Source organism: Pinus tabuliformis, chromosome 3_1, assembly GCF_031772625.1.
Source record: "Pinus tabuliformis cultivar Carrire ecotype Pingquan chromosome 3_1, CPIR1, whole genome shotgun sequence".
In the NCBI taxonomy this organism is placed as follows: domain Eukaryota; kingdom Viridiplantae; phylum Streptophyta; class Pinopsida; order Pinales; family Pinaceae; genus Pinus; species Pinus tabuliformis.
Genome location: NC_142301.1, coordinates 300893543 through 300912350, shown reverse-complemented (window position 1 = coordinate 300912350; position 18808 = coordinate 300893543). Strand labels below are relative to the sequence as shown.

The window sequence follows — 18808 nt, the reverse complement described above, 5'->3', positions numbered from 1 at the left end:
GATAAAGATGGATATAATGCTAGTTGGTATTGGTAATGGGAGTTTATTCATATTTTTTCTTATAATTTGGTATCTCTTTGAGGTTTGCAGCTGGTTGATGGATAAATCGTAGTTCAGTTGGATCTACTCTAATTTTCATCTGGCTTTAATACATCATGGATTTTTGTGGACTTTAATGGTTAAGAAAAATCTATCATAGTGTATTAGGTTAAGATGTTTTATTTATTTATTTTATCTTGTCTTTTGCTTAAGTTGATATATTCTTTGAGATTAAGATGCTTTTTTAATAGGTTTGATGAAGATTAATGTATTCTAGTTTACTAGGTTAATATTTTTTGTTTTAGTAATTTTTTTGTTCTCGTCATCTTAAAGATAACATGAAGTTAAGATGAATCATTTTAGGTCTAAACTTTTTTTGTTTTAGGTTTAGTGAAGATTAGTCTCTTCTAGCTCGTGAGGTTAATTTGTTTTGTTTTACTTTTTTAGTTTTTTTAATTGTTTTACTTTTTTAGTTGTTTTTACCTAAGGTGATAAACTCTTGAACGAGATTTTTTCGTTAGTTTTTTTAAATACTCACTTTTAAGCATTGAGGTGTGATATTTTCTAGGTTTAGATAGATTTATACTATCTTTAGGTTAGATTAAATGGAACTGATATTCTTGCGGATTAGATAGATTTGTACATTCTTATGTTAGATTAAATGGAACTATGTTGGATTCTACTAGGTTATTTACAGTTGTTTTAAGATAATGGTCAATAGGTTGAATAAATAATAATTTTTGTTTTTGTATTGGTGATCTCACTCAGGATAGTGACTGATATTCCTAGAGCCACAGATGCAGGTCAAGGCCAGCTAGCCTTTTCACTTGGTGGACTATGTGGATTACATAGTACTTGGCCTTCGTTCCTTCTATTTTTAACAGTTCAAAATGCTGTTTAATTTCATTATTTTATCTCAGTGGTTGAGTTTACAAGTTTTTGCAGGGCATGAAATAGATATGTTGTGATTTGTGAGCTGCTTTGCACATCAATATATTATTTCCAGATGACCAGGTACGTGTGGATTGATACCTTACATCTAAATTAATTAGAGAAATTTTTCCTGATTCGTTTCACAAAGTTCTAACCAACCATATTCATTGATTAGAAGTGTTGAGAGTGGGGTATGTATGTCAGAAGGAATCATAGTAGTTGATAAACACCATGGGATCATGAGCATATCCATGAATGGCTCTTGGTATGCTATGAGAAAGAAGAATGTTTCATGGATTTTGTTTGCAGATATTTCTATTCATAGTATTCTCATTTCATCTACTCTACCAGATGTTAAATTGTTATTCTAAAGCACCTTATGATTGGACTGTACAAGAAACTTGACATTGTTCTATCTATTTTGTGATGTTATATGTTAATCATTAACAATATTTGATTTCATACATCTGATTCGAATGGTTTTCTATTTTTTGAAGTGTTTATTTATTTATTTATTTTTCCGGCAGAAAAAATGGATAGGGCATGGGCATGTCAAGATCATGGAATTGAATAAATGGATGGGACTTATAGTGTTTTCAATAGTAATTATCATCTGCTTCACGTGCCCACCAGCTAGGTATATTGTTTAATATTTTACTTTTTTGTCCGTGGATCTATATTTTCATCCTTCGGGTGACCGATAAATGATTGTTGTTTGGGTTTTCTGAAGGAAGGGAGGGAACTTAAACATTCGATGAATTCCACCTCAGTCAGAATGTGCAGATATCTTAAATATTCTCATAAGTAATTCTCTCATCTCAGAAATTGAAACAGAGTATCAATTCACATCTTGTGTCAGTAGGAGGACATGTTATATTTATTTTGTTATTTATGTTATCGAGTACTCACATGTCTGTTTAAGGTTAAAAAATTAGTAAACTACATTCAAATGCATGCTAGTTACATTATTTTATGCTGGACAATTATATTGCAGATAAGTAGGCATTGTGCTGTTGGAAAATTGTTCAACTTATGAATAATTACAGGTAACCCAAAAATTTGGTTTCTCTAGTAGAGAACTATTTAGTAGAAAATGAAAATAGATTGCTAGTCTTTGCTTTCAGCTAGGACTAACATCCTTTGAGTTTTCTTTGATCTTCAAGAAAAACTATTTCCACTGTTAAAAATTAAATAGATATAAGGTAGAGGGTAGGCAATATTTAGCTGGCCAGAGGCCAAGACTACTTTATGTAACCCAAAGTATAATCGTGAACAACTATAGCTTGTATTGAAACACTTGCATATAGGCAATGAAGCACATAAAGTTCCATCGTAAGTTGCACATGTACATAATAAAAATGTTCTCTATTAAATAATTTAAGAATCAATACACATTTTAGCCTAGGGGACCATGACCATATACAACGATGAGAATAGAAAAATTATTTCCCAACTTAATATTCAACCTCAGTTTGATTTTCTTGTTTATAATCTAGGAAACCATGGTAAGAAGGCCTGTAAATCCGGAGGAGGAGCTCAGAATGATGGCTCAAGAATTCTGTGGTTATGTGGAAGTTGTTATGAATAGTCTTGCTGCAAATGTTCCCAAAGTAAGACATCCATGTGGATGAACACACAATACAACCATACAGAATCTTAGTGTTTATTCAGTCCATGATACTTGAATTGATTATTTGATGATTTGTAGGCTGTGGTGCTTTGTCAAGTTGAGAAAGCCAAGGATGAAATGCTGACCCAACTTTATAGCTTAGTTAGGTAAGGTTTAATGACAAAATGTGGTTAAGGTACGTCAATAATTAGTTTGATTATTTTCCCATTTTTGTATTTTGCCACACTGATTTTGATTTTCACTTGAAATTAGGTCTCTTGGGACTTTACGAAAGTAGTTTTTTTTGTCATCCTCTGCAAGTGTAGTAGACACCTGTTGATTGGAGCACTGTACATTTGAGCTTTTGGGGTGCCTTTTCAACTTTTTGTTTAAAAAGGTCCTACATGGATTTGCACTTGGATCGATCCCAAGAGAACTTTTGACTTATCAATTCTATTTTCCCGTGTTGATATGTATGTAGTGTGGGCTTAGTAGCAACACCTTTTAACCTCAATATCAATGAAAATGGAGCAACTATGAGCCCTTTTTTGGTTCCTTTTTATCAGCACTCTGTTTTACTCATTTATGTCTTTATTTTAAATTTTAATTTAATTTAATTTTGAATTTATAGACAGACTTTCTTATTAGTTGTTTTGATCAATATTGGTTTTATTTTCCTACTTCTATTGGCATTTTCCTCATTGAATTGGCGAGGGTTCTATATTTTTCCACTTATATTTATTTTAATTTTAATTTAGTTTAATTTTGAATTTATAGACAGACTCTGTTATTGGTTGTTTTGATCAATACTAGTTTGCTTTTCCTGTTTTTGTTGGCATTTTCTTGATTGAATTGGCGAGGGTTCCGTTTTTTTCCACTTCTATTTATTTGTTTCCTTCTTATTTACTAATTGGGATTTTGTTTGTTGTACTATTCATGGGCAATGTGAATTTATCATGTTTGATGTTACTACACGATTGACTTACAAGAATGTCCCAACGTGGCACAGAGATCTTTGCAGGTATTTCTTTTGCAGAGGGGTTGGATCTCTAAGTAGAAATGAAGGTTCCTTAATTGTGTGGTGGCACAACTGCCTGAACCAATTAGCTAAATATCTTTGTGAATTTCAGGGTGTGTGAGAACATTCGTATTGTTCTTTGTGGAAACAAGGTTGATGTGAAGAATAGGCAAGTGAAAGCTAAGCAAGTTACTTTTCATAGAAAGAAGAATCTTCAGTACTATGAGATATCTACAAAAAGTAACTACAACTTTGAGAAGCCATTCCTGTACTTGGCATGGAAGCTCTCAGGGTGAGCCTTTAATCTAGTTTCTGATGCTCCCTAATATGAATGTTATATTAAAAAATTTGCATTGATTCTATAATGGGTTATTTTTATAGGGATCCAAACCTTGATTTTGTGGAGTCACCTGTTCTTGATCCTCCTGAGGTTCAGATAGACCTTGCAACCCAGTAGCAGTAAGTAGAATGCTATTTCCTTATTATTTTTTGTTAACTTTTATTGAAATAATTTGTTCCATTTCTAAAAGATTGAAACTTTGGATTACAATATTTTATCTTGTCAGGTACAAGGTAGAACTTGTAGCAACTGCGGCCCAACCCCTTCCAGATGATGATGATGATGCTTTTGAATAGCTTTATTAAGATGCTTTTTGCATATTTAGGGATTGGTGGATTCAATTAGTTTCGTATCATTGGAGTTTGCTCTTGAGTTATGACATTTAATTCTAATTTGTATTTGGGGCTTAGAATAACATTATCACATCTCTCTATATGTGATTTGGGTACTGTGAAGATGTTTTCATCGGTGGAGTTGGCTAAGATATCTTAGTTCAACTCCATTACAGAGCTATTTTTATATGCTAAAATAGTTTTTTTTGTTATATACTCTTGCACATTTTGCACAAGAACTTTTGGTACTCTTCAAATATTTCAAGAATGCTCAAGTGCCTTTCGTTGTGTACTATTGGGGGAAATGCTAGTTGCGATGATTGTTGCTTGTAATATATTATGGCTTGTTAAAACTTTCTCTGAAAATTCTAGCTATGTCTAAGGATTTATTTTAACTCTGAAATTGGTTTATATAAAGCTTGTACGATGAACAGTTTACCTGCTAGACTATCAGAATAAATGATATTATAAAGTAAGCACTAATACCTTGTATATGGTCCAAATCCTCCCTTTGCAATATTTTTTTCATCCGGGACACTTTCTGTTGCAACTGTCAATGTTTCCATGGTAAAAACTATTGGTTGACCCTACATATAGCCTCTATTTACATTCGGGGCTCTACAGATTGCAATTTCTACAATGTGAACTTGCAATTTCTAACTTCGATTAGAAGTCGTGCAACATCTGTATGGAAAAAAGATTGTATTCGCAATAACATCAAGAGGAAAGAAAGATGCATGTCCTCTAGAATGGATCTTCACACTGAGACCAATGCTAATGGTGTAGAGAAACTACTGTGCAATGGAACAAACAATGTTGAGGTGCAGAAAAAATATATTTTGCCTCCCCAGGAGCAACCCAACATGTCTCAGGTATCTTTCTGCGAGAGCATTCCAGTGGTGGATTTGAAACACCTAGATGGCCCTAGCAGAACCACTTTCATACAAAAAGTCCAACGTGCATGTCCAAAGGATGGCTTTTTCTAGGTACAACCTTCAATCTCCAATGTCCCAAGTTATGATTTTTTTTGCGGAAGGGATTGGATTCATGAGGCTTTGAATTTTGAATCTCATGATATTGCGATATAAACTGTTTTGAAGATTTGAATTTTGAATTTTAAGATTTGAATTTTGAATCTCATAATATCTCTCAATAAACTTCCAAAATCTCAATTATGAACATTAATTCTTAAAAAAAATTCTGTTCAAATTCAGTATTAATATGGTTGAAGCTGCATGATATGATCAGATAGTGAACCACGGGGTACCAGAGAGGGTGATGAAAAACATGATGGGAATCGCCAAAGAATTCTTCAAAATGCCGATGGAAGATCATGCATGCCTCTATTCAGAGGATCCAAAGCAACTGGCTTAGCTTGCTACAAGCTTCAATATTCACAAAGATGAAGTCCTTAACTAGAGGGACTATTTGAGACACCCTTGTTTTCCATTACACGAAGTCATCGACTCTTGGCCTAAAAATCCTGCAGCCTATAGGTAGCCATTAACCTTATATCAACCATTAAAGTAGCAATCATAACTCATTTGGCTTAATATAATATTGAAGCTTTTGTTACAGGGAAATTGCAGGCAAGTACGTTGTGGAGGTGAGGGCACTGTGTTTAAGGCTACTGGCTATAATTTCTGAAGCTCTAGGACTCCATTCTGATTACTTGAATAATATTTTTGGGGAACACAGACAGCTGTTACTTGTAAATTACTATCCACCATGCCCAAACCCAGATGTTACCCTTGCTTTAAGAATCCATTCAGATGCAGGTGGCATCATTGTTCTAATGCAAGGCGATGTCAGCGGTTTGCAAGTACTTAGAAAAGGGAAGTGGGTTGTTGTAGAACCCATTGCTAATGCCTTTGTTATCAAACGTAATAAGCGAGTCTTCCTCGGTTAAAATCAAAATAATTCATGGGCTACATAAGAAACCTCATAAGCTTTTGATAAGTGATCAGTTAAAGAATATTTGTGATGAGTCTGTTCAGAGTATTAATTTTCAACAATGATCAAAAATATTTTGAAAAAGAAGTTAAAATAACAATGATCAAGGATTTCAATGGATCCAACACCACCTTCAAAGCCTCCGTACAGTTGGCTTTAAGCATGTCCGTAGGTCGGCGAACAAAGTGGCTGATTTGCTTGCCAACCAGGGTGTTATCAGCACAGAGATTAAAGTGGCATCAAATTGGCATGAGCTGCCACAGAGCAGGTTAAAGGAGGTTGTTCAAGAATAGGTGGAAAATGATAAGCTAGAGTTTAAAGATAGAGCCTTGGACCAGGGATCAATTTGACTCAACCTTTGCTTTCAACATCTGCATGTGTCATCATTATCAGATAGATGTTCTATGGCGTGGCGGATACCTAGTCTGGCTGCTCATATTCCTAGAGCAAACAAGAGGATGCTCTCTGTTTATCGTGGGGATCGAAACGAGTCCCTCAGATCTTCATTCAGTGACAAACCCCTCATCTATTCAGGGTTCCAGGTTCGGGCAAGGAATATCCACAAGTGCAGACAGAGCCCTATTTCTTCCGGCGGACGGTCCTTCAAGATTTTTGAGTTTCGGCATGGTTTACCGCCGCCCAGGTGGTTTCTGTATGATCGTTCAACTTTCTTTTGGAAAGAGGTTTTGATGAAAACACAACGATGCCACTCACCCTCAAACACATGGCAGGGAGAGGGTTTCGAAAACCGCTCTTCCCCGCTCACTAACGTTGGCCCTTCTTATCCCGTGTGATATCAACATCATCCGTTGGATTTATTCAATGACAATCGACGGTTGCGGTGGTTTGTGCAACTTGGGGGGCAGTACTATTATACTTCGGTCTTTTTGACGGAGCGATATCCTCCTCGACCGTTGATCTTAATGATTTTTATTGGATGGCTCAGATGAACAGGGCTTTTCCTAAAGTGGTGTTGCTAGTTAGTTCACGTGCTTTCTGGAAGCCAGATTGCATTTTTGTTCGTTTTTCCATGGGTTCAGGTTTCTTTGTATACCTATAAGGTTCTGACCTGGAGGTCTTATACTCCTTGCATGTAAAATTGTACACTATTTTTTTTTGGTTTTATGAAATAGAAGGATCCATACTTGCTTTAGCAAAAAACTGGGTGGGTATAAAAACGTTCCATTACAGACCATTCAAGCGAAAGAATACTCACTCTATAATACTGTGTAATCCAGTTCCATATATCATACTCACTCTATAATACTGCGTAATCCAGTTGAGCGATGAAGCTATATTTTTGTTAACATGATTGAAGCATAAAACTAACCCATACCTGCCACCAACGAAATTCTTACAATCTTGTACAGTTGATAACTGTGGCTATCAAGCCTGCCTAGGTATTCTTGTGGGTATGTTGTCTGTTGAACAAATAAATGTATCGCCATTTCATTAATTGGGCTCTCGATTGATTTCTGCATAAGGATTCGCATTGTCTAAATCTAAAGTCATTTCCATTCAACAGTCTACAGATTCTTCTTTAACTATAGTAAAACTGGGAGATGGAACACTTATCAAAGCTAAGGTAGCATCTTAAATCCAAACTTCTGACTCCCATTTGAAGTAGTAAAACTTGGGCATAAATTTAGTAATGAATTGAATCCCCTCTTGCTAAACAAAGGTAATATTAATAACCCATATGCACTGGTTTCTATCAGACACGAATTTCTGTGGTGGTTTCTCTCATACACGAGTACTATTTGTGAACTTTGAATGTGAAACTACTTTGAAAGAACATTCAAAATGATTTTGTTTATTTTTTAAAAAATATTTTTTTATATTTTCTCTAGAGAGACAATAGTTTGAATTATGATTTTATTTATTTATTTTTAAATAATTTTTTATATTGTCTCTAGAGAGACAATAGTTTTAATTATGGACATATTGTCTCTATAGAGACAATATGTTTTTAATCTCAGCTATTGTCTCTAAAAAGACAAAAATGTAATTGTCTCTAAAGAGACACAAATGAAGTTGTCCCTAGAGAGACAAATGAAATTGTCTCTACAGAGACAAATCAAATTGTCTCTTAATAGACAATAATTCTTGTCTTTATAGAGACAATAATAATATGTGTTCTATATTGTCTTTATAGAGACAAATTTTTGAGACATTATATTTTGACACACCTGCTTAGAGACAATATTTAAGACAATACACAAGTTTCTTTTTGTCTTAAGTTAAGACAATTGACTCAAATATTGTCTTAAATATTGTCTTAAAACCCCCCTACATGTAGTAGTGGCGGAGAAAAACCAGGGCCGTGGGCTCATGGTGAGCTGGTGTGTTCAGCTGGACGTGTTGTCTCATCCATCTGTGGTTGCTTTTATGAGCCATTGTGGCTGGAACTCCACCCTGGAGGCCTTGAGTTTGGGAGTTCCAATGCCGACCTTGGGTGTCTGGACCGATCAGACCACCAATTTGAATTTCCTTACAGATGTGTGGAAGGTGGGAGTGAAAATGAGAATGGGAGAGGATGGGACTGTGGGAAGGGATGAGATCGAGAGATGTATGAGAATGACTATTGACAAGACGAATAAAGCGGGAGAAGAGGTACAAAAGAATGTGTTATGAAACCAGCTCAAGAAAAGATAGAAAAGATAGATCAATGCCTTAGAATTTAGCCTCTTTGAGGGGGCAACCTCCTTTACATTACATAAATGAACAATTCTTCGATGATTCAAATAGCAAAACCTCCTTTCTATATATAAGAGTCTAAGGAGTCACAATATAACCCAGCTGACCTAACAATAATAATATAAATCCACAAAAATAACAATAGAGGGATTCTATGGGGCACAGTAATAACAATATGGGGATAATAGGGGCACAACAATATTAAAGAGGGATGCAACTACAATAGTAATGGGGTAATTACTAGTATTATAGGGACCCAACATGCCCCTCTCCTTCAAAAAAGTGTTGTCCTCAACACTTGAGTAGTTCTGGATGCTTCTGTATAAAATTCTCATCCTCCCATGTGGAATCTTCAGCGGATAAGTTCTTCCACTTGATAAGATACTCTGAAATTGATCAATTTCGTAGCTGTCGAGTTCTTGTTTCTGTGACTGCTTCCGGTTCCAATATAATTTTCCCTTCCTCGTCAAGTTCTGGAAATATTGTTTGAATTGGGAGCTTTTCGACTATAACCTTCTTTAAACATGAAACATGGAAAACTTGGTGCAATCGAGAAGCTGCAGGAAGCTCCAATTTGTATGCCATAGTGCAAATCTTTTGCAACACCTTGTACAGACCATAATACTTTGGTGATAATTTATTATCCTTCTTAGCTTGCTTGAGGGACATTTGCTTATATGGTTGTAGCCATAGGAATACCCAATCACCTACATCAAAACTTCTTTCGCTGCGATGTTGATCTGCCTGTTGTTTCATTCTATTCTGTGCTAACACGAGGTTTTCCTTTAAGAGTTGGAGGACTTGTTGTTGATGTTTGATGTGATGTTCCACCGCTTGAACCTTAGAATTTTCTCTTAAATATGATGTGATGGATGGTGGCTGGTATCCATAAAGTGCCATAAATGGGGTAATTTTTGTTGTTGTATGGAAGGAAGCGTTATACCACCATTCAGCCAGAGGCAACCATTTGACCCATTGTGTTTGTTGATCAGATACAAAGCAACGAAGATATCCTTCCAAACATTTTTTTACTATCTCATTTTGCCCATCAGGTTGAGGATGATAAGATGAGCTATGAGCTAACTGAGTACCAAGACAAGAAAATAATTATGTCCAAAAATTTCCAGTGAAAATGGGATCTCTGTCACTTACAATAATATTTGGGTTTCCTTGTAGCTTTTGAATTGTTTCCATAAATGCACTAGAAACCATACTAGCTTTAAATGGATGTGATAATGCACAAAAGTGTGCATACTTGGTAAGTCTGTCAACTACCACCATGATGACACTCTTTCCCTCAGACTTGGGTAAACCTATGATAAAATCCATTGAAACCTCCTCCCAACATTGGCTTGGAATGGATAAAGGTTGTAATAGACCCGGTGTCTTAATTGTTTCAACTTTATTTTGTTGGCAAACCAAACATTCCGCCACAAATTTTTGAATATCTGATTTAAGGCCATCCCAAAAAAATTCCTTCTTAACCTTGTGGTAAGTTTTTAAAAATCCTAAGTGCCCTCCTAAGGGAGAAGTGTGCAATTCCATATGAATCTTATGTTTTAGTTGGGAATTCTTACAGAGGTATAAGCGATCTTTGTACCATAAAGAATCATTTTGCCAGCTAAGTGTATCAGATGTACTAGAATCTTGTTGTAACTTTCGAATAAGTGCCCATACTTCTTTGTCATTCTTCCATTCCTCCCTTGCTTCATTTATCCAATCTGGTTGGATAATAGAAATGGGGCACAACAATGCTTCCACATCCTCATCCTTTCTTGAGAGTGCATCTACCACCACATTTTGCTTCGCTTTTTTGTAGATGATGTCAAAGTCATAACCCAACATCTTTGTGGCCCACTTTTGTTGCTCTTCAGAGGATAATATTTGTTCTAAAAAGTATTTAAGGCTATCATGATCCGTTTTTACCTTGAAGTGTCTTCCCATTAGGTAGGGTCGCCATTTCTTAAGTGCATGGAGTATTGCCAACATTTCCTTGTCATAAATATCTTTGTGTAAAACTTTCCCTTGATTGGACGACTTTCAAAAGTGATGGGTCTTTCATCTTGCATTAAAACAACACCAATTCCATTTCCTGAAGCATCGCATTCCACAATAAAGGTTTTTTTGAAGTCTGGTGTAGCTAAGACCGGTGCTTGGCACATTGCCTCTTTAAGATGTTCGAAGGCCTTTGTTGCTTCTGGAGTCCATGAAAATGCATCTTTCTTCAATAATGTTGTTAGAGGTGCTGCTATTCTCCCATAATTCTTAACAAACTTGCGATAATACCCTGTCAACCCGAGAAATCATCGCAGATGCTTTATGGATGTGGGGATTTTCCATTCCTTAATGGATTTAATTTTTCTAGGGTCTACCTTAACTCCTTCATGAGATACAATATGACCCAGATATTACACCTCTTGTACTCCAAAGAAACATTTGGATCTTTTTGCATATAATTGTTTCTCCTCCAATAGTTGTAGCACCTTGTCAACATGTTCAACATGATCCTTCCAAGACTTGCTATAGATTAGTATATCATCAAAAAATACTAACACAAATTTTCTAAGGAATGGTTTGAAAATGGAATTCATCAAACCTTGAAATGTTGAAGGTGCATTGGTAAGGCCAAAAGACATGACCAAAAATTCATAATGACCCTCATGAGTTCTAAATGTTGTTTTCGGAATGTCTTCAGTCGTCATTATGATTTGATGATATCCTGAATGAAGATCCAACTTGGTGAAGTAAATTGATCCATGCAAATCATCCACTAATTCATCAATTATGGGAATGGGAAACTTATCTTTAATAGTGAGCTTGTTGAGCTCCCTATAATCTGGACACATGCGCCATGATCCATCTTTCTTGTGCACTAATACTATTGGAGCAGAGAAAGAACTTTGACTCGGTTGAATTATACCAACCTCTAGCATTTCTGCAACCATACGTTCAATTTCACTCTTTTGGGCATAGGGATATCTATATGGCCTGATCTTTGGAGGAACACTTCCTCGAATCAAATGAATAGCATGATCATGATCACTAATAGGTGGGAGACCTTTAGGAGTCTCAAATACCTTGGAATGATTGTCCAAGACTTTTTGGAGATCTAGAGAAATAGATGATTGCAATGTGGAAACATCTAGCGAACATAATTGTGCAATTACACCCCTTTGTTCATTTTTTAGAACCTTTGTCATACCATTAGAGCTAATTATCTTTCCTGGTTTCCCTGCAATACCCCTTAATTCAACTTCCTTTCCTTCCACAGAAAATTTCATGAAAATTTCTTGAAAATTGAAAGCTATTGTAGCAAAGGATTGTAGCCATTGTACTTCTAGTACAACATCAGCACCTCCCATTGGAATGGGAAGCATTGGGCTAGTCAATACATATTCTCCCATCGATAGCTTGATATTATGGCACTTTCCAGAGAAATTTATTGTTCCTCCATTTGCAACCATCACTTGACACTCTGGTGCTGGGTATAAGAAGCAATTCAATTCTTTTGCTACCTTACAATGAATAAATTTGTGGGTAGTTCCTGAATCAATCAACACTAGTACCTTTTTCTTCTTGATTTGTCCTTCTATCTTGATGGTTTGAGGAGTGGTAATTCCCACCAATGCATTACAAGATATGGTCGGATTCATTTCTTCTTTATCTAGGCTTTGTTCTTGGAGTATATCCTCTTCTTTTGACCTTTCTTGCTCCTTTTCTTCTTCCTCTTCACAATCTATGTAGAATAATTTCTTCTCAGCACACTTATGACCTTTAGTGTATTTGCTATCACAACTGTAACAAATCCCTTTTGCTCTTTTTTCTTCGAATTGTTGTGGTGTCAACGTTATAGGTTATGGAAGACTAGGAGCAACCACACTTCCATCTTTATAGTTGTGAGTGGTATGCTTCCTGGTTTCCATAATTTTTCTTTCCATTTTTCTTGTTAACCTGAATGCCTTCTCTAATGAATCAAGTTCCCAAAGGCGAACATCATGTTGGATATTATCCCTTAAAGTCCCTATGAACACATCAATCCTATGCTCCTCTGGAATATCTTTCACCCTTATGTTCAATTTTTGGAACTCCTCAATGTGCTCCATTATTGAACCTTTTTGTTTGAGACTTATCAATTGGCTAAAAAAAGTGTTGCTTTTTGTATCCTCATAATGTGCTATCAATTCTTCTGTAAAAATTTCCCAAGTGACAATTTGTTTACGAGAGCAAAGCCATTGATACCATACAAACTGATTTGATTCCAAATATAAAGTTGCGATACGTACCTTTTGTGTGTTTTGCACATTATTGAGATCGTAAAATTGCTCCATTTGTAATATCCATGTTGCAGGATCCTTGCCATCAAACTTCCTCATATCGATTTTTGGAATATGGTGGGTTTTCAATCCCACATTAGAGTCTAAGAAATCATGATTAACATTTCTTTTGTTCGCATCATGAGTTTCCTTTACTACCTTTTCACCATTGGTAAGTATTTCTTGTAGAAAAGTTGTCAAATCTGTCTTCAAATCTGCCATGCCTGTCATCAAATTTGTGTTCAAATCTATTTTCAAGTTGTCCATCTTAGCTTCCATGCCATTCATCTTAGCTTCCACGCCATTTATCTTAGCTTCTGTTAGCTTTTGTGACAGTGACATTTGTTGCACTTGTTCTTGTAATTTTGATATATCATGTAGCATTTCTTCCTCTTCTTCATGAGTCATGCTAGAGCTTTCAGGTTGCTTACTAGATGTTTGAATTTTCTTTCCTCGGGGCATGAGTTACCGATAATAATGCTCTACTATGCCCTTTGAATTCCTTCAAAATAAATTTTCAAACCAAGCTTAAGCAAAAATTTAAGAAATTCTACACACCTTTTTTCACTTTGTAGGAGCTCGATATTGCCTCTGATGTATCTCTGTAATTTTAGATCATCTAGTTCTAAATTTGTGACCTGCAATGTCCCTCTGTGTCCTATTTCCAATGCCACAAGTCTGACCCAAATTGGATTCTCCAAGGAAGATTTATGCAAAATTTCCCACAGTGACTTGATTATAGACTAGTTCAATAGAACGAACTTGTACGGCATGCCACGAGTCACTATTTCGACCTTTGGATCTGAAAAATGCATACAACAAACTACAGTTCATCCTATTTCTATAAATTCTTACGAAATTTCAATCTGATCCTCAGAGAGAAAGTTATGAAGATTACCCCAGGTCATCTATTTGGAATGTAATTCAGGAGTCTACAAAAAGACCAACTTCCTCAGATCATATCTCCGCAAATATAGCGCGAAAAGCTCTGAAATTTGAAGTTGAGGTTCAACGCGATTTCTTCTCAAACAGGCTTTTTTTGCAACTTCTGAAATGTCGCAGAAAATTTTTTATAGCGAAAATGCCACGATGACCTGTTTGGAGCAGCGAAACCCTAGAATCCAAAGCTCTGATACCAAATGTTATGAAACGAGCTCAAGAAAAGATAGAAAAGATAGATCAACGCCTTATAATTTAGCCTCTTTGAGGGGTCAACCTCCTTTACATTACATAAATGAACAATTCTTCGATGATTCAAATGACAAAACCTCCTTTCTATATATAGGAGTCTAAGTGTTATAGACATTTTTGTGCCTTACAGCATTGAGCATGAAATTTCCATAATCTAAGGGATCCAAAGTCCCTAAACATGTTGTTCCTACCCCTAGAAGAACAAGGCTAACAAACCACAGCAATTCACAGAAGTTCTCCACCAGAAACTGCTCAAAAACAAGTCAATTCAGGATCAATTCAGTGGCTCCACTAGCTATCTGCGCTGAATGTCAAAGCCAACACTGGCTACCTGCACTACAACACAGGTAGAAGCACTACCAGGGTGTGCTGAGCGAGAGTTGACAAATGGCAAGTTCATTCCAAGAGGTGTCAAGACCCAGGAAGCTTCCAGAATCTTCCTCAATGACACTTGCCTCAGTGAATTCGACTAGTGATGAGTAAGAGGTTCCCAATCTCCAAGTGGAAGCAAGAACCTCCAAGTGGAATCAAGAACTGACAGAGGGAGAGGACACTAGTCAGATCTCAAGCTGACTCATCCTCTCTCCAAACATCTATATATGGATCTCTCCTCCATGAGATCTAGAGGCTGGAATTTTGTTATTGCAAAGAATTGTTGTTGGTTTGAGATTGGAATCATTGGGTGCTTAATGCTTTGAAGGGGGTGAAGATAGGAATTCCATTTGCTGGGAAGGAGATGCTAGATTGGAGCCCTCTGGGTTGTATCTCTTCCTGAACCTTGTTATTCATCAATAAAGCTATCTTGGTTTCTCCTATATACTGATGTATCTTTGATGTATGATTGCATTAGTATGTTTAGTTTATTTCTAATCCTGAACTAGTTATGAATATGAATCCATGTCTTGTGTAGTGTTCTCTTCTTGTGATCTTGCAGAAACCTCTTGAAGCTGGGCGAGCGAGAAGGCAAGTAGCTGGAGACCCTCCAAGAGAAGAGAAACTGGATCGAGGGACAAACAGAAGACACCGGTTAGTCCATCCATCTCTCTTCATTCTTAATTCATAAAGGAAGAATACTATGATAGCTGTTTCTGTTTGTTGCTAAGGCACTGTCACACCTTAGGTGGATAGGATCGTCCTGCATAGGCATTTTTCCCCACAACACTAACGAGTCACAATATAACCCAGCCGACCTAACAATAATAATATAAAGCCACAAAAATAACAATAGAGGGATTCTATGGGGCACAGTAATAACAATATGGGGATAATAGGGGCAAAACAATATTAATAAGGGATGCAACTACAATAGTAATGGGGTAATTACTAGTATTATGGGGACCCAACAGAATGTTGTGAAATGGAAACAATTGGCTAAAAGTGCAATGAATGAAGGTGGTTCTTCTTATACAAATCTAAACAAATTTGTTGAAGACGTCCTTTCCAAAGCTACATGATCCTTCCCTCCCCCGTCCTAAGAGGGAGTTAAATTTCATAGTTTAATGTCATACTCTCCGTGGAGGATGGCAGGCTATTTGGACCATTTGGTCTGCCACGCAGAATGGGTTGGGTTGTATCATGGTTGTACGAAATTATTGATTATTAAATAAAATATACATCTGCAAACTTCCATGGACTCCTCTTTTTTTGTTTTAATAAAAAGATGTTGGTTTTTTCAAAGACTTGGTAAAATAAAGTTCGTTGGAGAATCTTGATGATATATATTTCAGAAATGACATTTTGACTTCGAAGTGGGAGTATAATTACATTGGTGAGATAAATAAGTTTGTTTTTTTAGTTAGCTGATCTACCCTGAGATCTCATGAAACATAACATCCTCACTATTTAATAAGTTTTTTTAGTTGGCTGATCTACCCCGAAATCTCATGAAACATAACATCCTCACTATTAAGGCCATGGCCATTGCCAATCAAGCTGTCAGTTCGACAGTTTAATTTCCTGTAATAACAAAAAAATTAAAATGAAATGAAAGGACATTTTGACTTTAGAAGTTTAACAAATAATAGTTGCTTGTCTACTAGCAACTACTATGTGGGTTTTAAGATTCTTTTGTTGGTTGTGTGATTTAATGCTGACACAAATTTGTAAAGAACGCAAAATCAGACCCTCCTTTGGATATATAGGCTTTTCCTCCTCAATTAAAAATATTGTGGTTCTCTTGAAGGAAAAAGGGTCAATGGGAAAGTTCACTAGTTTGTGGCCAAGCTTTTTGACAATTGGACAAATCATGAATCCCATAATATTTACTATTATGGAAATGGATATTATGTGTTTCTCTTTGAAAATCACGAAGATAGAGACCAGATCTATAGGTCAGGTCCCTATTTCATGGACACTAGAGGTTTGTTTCTTGCTCATTGGTCTCTAGAATTTAATCCCATGATGGAAATCTCATATACACTTGTGTCAATCAGATTTCCTTTTATCCCTCTTCTTTGTTTTGGTGAAGGAATTTTTAAGGAAATTGAAGATAAACTAGGGAGATTTATTTACTGTGATCTAGAACAACGGAACAATTTTTCATGTTCACGAAATTGTTTTGAAATGGATTTCTAAAAATACCTCCCTCAGGTGATTTAGCTGAATCTGGATGGTTGGTCTCATCTCCAGGCTTTTGATTATGAACAAGTTCCTTTTAAATGTAATCCATGGACACTTTGTGAAAATTAGCACAAAAGCTTCAACTTTGAGAATCTCTCCAAAGCCTCCTATTAATGAAGAGTAAGGCGAAACTATGCAAGGAATCATTCTCAATGAAAGGAAACATAACAAGCATGGAAGTAAAAAGCAATAGACAAGTAATTTTGAATCTAAGCATCCACCCATTTCCACAAACAACTTTAAAGTCCTAAATTCTCCAAAGGAAGAAGGTAAGAATCTTGAGGCCCAAGCTGATCAACCAAATAATCATGTTCCAAAGGATCCTCCTAATTTGATTGATGAAGAGAAACAAGATCGGGGTCCTCCAAGGAAATCTCCTACAATGGGGAATCTTTCCCCAAAGGTCCCTCCTTCTTTAAAAGATGAAGAATCTGGTAAGGTGGCCGAGAAGAATCCCTTCTCCATCCTATTTAGATGTGCTTGAAAGAAGCATTCTTCCCCACTCATAACAAGTCGTAATAAAGATCATAGTAGAAAGAATTATGATCATGACTCCTGCATGCGGTTAGCCATCTTCTACTAATTTATAGAAGTGTTATGTTTATGCATTTTCTTATGCAAGAAATTTGCTAAAATATACTCTTTCTCACATTAAACAATAGGCATAAAAAATAGAAGACTTAGTTTTTGAACTTTTCCTTCCGTGCTCTTATTGGGAAGAGGTTAGTTTCTTAGTTTTTTTTAAATGTGTCATTAGTCGAAGCTAGTCAAAAAGTTTACAAGAAGGAGAACATATTGTAACTCATTTCCAAATTCAAATCATTTTTTTATTTTATTTTAGCTGGCGAGACATGTCCAGGGGATTGAACTTCCAATCACTTGGATACACAAGGGCTTGCCAACATGTTTTTTGCCAATTTTACTACTAGCAATCGACAATTCAAATCATATTTCAAGAAAATTAAACTAACTATATATAAGTTCGACTCTCTTTCTATCTCTTATAATTAAATTACTCTAAATTAAATGCTCCCTTAATCATAGTTTCTCTCCATATTTTAATCAAATCATATATATATATATATATATATATATATATATATATATATATATATATATATATATATATATATATATATATATATATATATATATATATATATATAGATATATAGATATATATATATATTAAATATTTTAAAATACTTTCTTTTAAATCTCCCCGATCGGGGTGTGTTCCAACTCACAGTCACTCTTGAGACTCTTGTTAAAGGTGACATGGGAGGCAGCACCGAAAGGCGACTCTTGCCAGTACATTGTATGTGTGAAAAAGTTGGTGAGGAGGTAGGTCGTGTGGGAGAGTTTAAGGCGGGAGTAATTCTTCATCGTGCACTTAACCTCTAGGTGGTGAAGGCATGCAACCCATTCCATGCACTCACTTTGTGGTATAGTGTAGCTTCAAGTGTCAAGCAAAGCTATCTGCGTCTCTAATTTCTGGTGGCAAGCTCGGCAGGGAGACTTCGTCTGTGGGAGAACAATGGCTTCAAGTTCATGGCATTGGTAGTTGGGTATGTTTTGTTTCTTTTCACCCCTCCTTGCCAGTGACAAACTATAATTGTGAATGTTGCATGCAAAGTAGTTGACCCCTCCTGCAATTGGTTGACAGTGCAACCTAGAATTGCCTATCCAACAGGCGAGCATGCTTGTGTGGTTAAATTTTATCTTGCATCTATTGTTTCTATGCCGGTGTCTGTCTTCTATGGT

General features: G+C 36.0%; 1 pseudogene; it reads left to right on the top strand.

Moving 5' to 3' along the window:
- The window catches only part of LOC149186972 (mogroside I-E synthase-like), a 55609-nt pseudogene extending 39730 nt beyond the window's left edge, over positions 1–15879 (top strand).
- Positions 15880–18808: the final 2929 nt, after the last annotated feature.